This window comes from Gymnoscopelus braueri (assembly GCF_963280865.1).
Source record: "Gymnoscopelus braueri genome assembly, chromosome: 13".
Lineage (NCBI taxonomy): Eukaryota > Metazoa > Chordata > Actinopteri > Myctophiformes > Myctophidae > Gymnoscopelus > Gymnoscopelus braueri.
The window spans coordinates 3,118,303-3,120,290 of NC_137615.1; the positions used below are offsets into that span (position 1 = coordinate 3,118,303).

Here is a 1,988-nt window from a genome sequence, read left to right on the forward strand (position 1 = left end):
GAATCACTGCTATAGAGCCGTAAAGATCTTTTCGTATGGGGGTGCCTGGCATATCTTTTCAAATGGGGGTCCGCAGGGCTAATAAGTGTCAATTTGGGGGTCCTTGACGTGAAAAAGTTTGAGAACCACTGAGCAAAGAACATAATGTTTATGTTAACGCCTGGAATTTGAGGCGTAAGTCCTGGAATTTGGAACATGTAAAGTGTTTTTCTGTGTGTTTGGTGTGTTTGGTGTGTTTGGTGTGGTCACTCACAGCCAGTTGGCTATTTTAAAGTGTGCACTGCTCTCTGTCTTTTTGCCATAACCCAGTGGTTCTCAACCAGTGGTCCGGGGACCACCAGTGGTCCTTGAGGAGTTTCCAGGTGGTCCCCAGCTAAATCATGGAGTTGGTAACCAAATGGACCCTTATAGATCTTTAACTCTTGAGAGTGTAAAATGAAACCAAATGGACCCATAAGGGTCCATTTGGTTTCATTTTACTCTCTCAAGAGTTAACTTATTGTTAAACATCTGCGTTACTTAATTTACAAGAAGTCTAACACAATTAGTGAATGGAGAAGGATTGTTATTTTGACAAACATTCTTATCCCACGATAACAAAATGTTCTACGTTTTGTGTCTGAGAGGCTAAATGTCATCAAACGGTGGTCCGTGGCTCAAATGCCGAATAAATAATGGACCTTGACGTGAAAAGGGTTGAAAAACCACTGCCAGAACCTTTTGCACGTCAGATAGTCGAGTGAGCAATGACTCACTGACTAACAGAGGAGAGCATTATCAGGGCAGGTAAGGACTGTGCAAACATGCTTTGATTAGCTTTTTAAACACACAACCAGCTTCTAAAGACTGGTGGAAGGAATGGCCAGTGCTGGGAAAAGTACTCACATATTGTACTAAAGTAAAAGCATCAATATGCTGCAATGTGGAAATACTCCATTCCAAGTGAAAGTACGGAATTCAAAATTGACTTGAGTAAAAGTACAAAAGTATTGGCATCAAAATATACTTAAAGTACCAAAAATCTGAAAGTACTCATTATGCAGAACCTCCCATTTCACAGGTTTTCAAATGTATAAAAAAGGAAATAGCAGATCTACAAGCTCGTGAGCTTGTAGATCTGCTATTTTCAAACATTTTTGTACTTTTACTTTTGGTACTTTTGTACTTTTACTCAAGTAACATTTTTTAACTCAGGCCTTTCACTTGTAAGGGCACGGTCACACCGCACTTATATTTGACCTATATGGGGCCAATGCTTTGTCAATGCAAAAGCATGGATTCATGGTCTTTGCGCATCTTTCACTCAAATCCACGCATTTGCATCGACAAAGCATTGGCAGATTCCGCTCCATAGGGTCAAATATAAGTGCGGTGTGTGTGTGACCGTGCCCTTAAACAGAGTATTTCTATATTGCAGTATTGATTCTTTTACTTAAGTAAAAAATATGTGAGTAATTGTTCCAAGTGTGAAGACCACAGCCCTCCTTATGGGAGATAAAAACACAAAGACCCTGGGGTTTCATCATCACAGCAGATGGGACTAAACACAGAATAGAATTTGACACTCATGGCAACAAGGCAGGAGAAACCTAAGGCAGGGCAACAGGCCCCGCCCCTTTCTCTCTACCTGCCTGAACTGGTCAGAATAGAAAAAACACAATGTAATAATAAAGACAACAGGGTGTAATAATAACCTACCTTTGGGTGCTTTGGGTGCACAGTGGCTCCTCTGTGGGTGGGTGGCAGGTTGGTGGCGGCGGTTGTAAGGCTGTGTTCGTGGACTCTGGGCAGTCGACACGAATACTTTTCGCAGCTTCTCTGTCTGACTGGGTGAACACAAAGTGATTGTGAGGTGATAAGAGGAGAGGAGGAGAGGAAGGGAGGGAGGTGGGTGTGTCTGTGTGTGCATTACTATGCTGTTGAGCAAGAGTTCTGCTCTGACTGCACCTCATCACCTGAGGGTAAAGCAACTAAGTACATTTACTCAA

At 42.3% G+C, this 1,988-nt stretch overlaps 1 protein-coding gene across 1 annotated transcript in view; it reads right to left on the bottom strand.

Annotated features, from left to right (window-relative positions):
* LOC308099733 (actin-related protein 2/3 complex subunit 1A-A) overlaps nt 1-1,826 on the bottom strand; it is an 18,799-nt gene extending 16,973 nt beyond the window's left edge. Inside the window, exon 1 of the mRNA XM_080448480.1 lies at nt 1,699-1,826. The gene's annotated coding sequence lies outside the window, so the exon portion shown is untranslated. The remainder of the gene's footprint in view (nt 1-1,698) is intronic.
* Nucleotides 1,827-1,988: the final 162 nt, after the last annotated feature.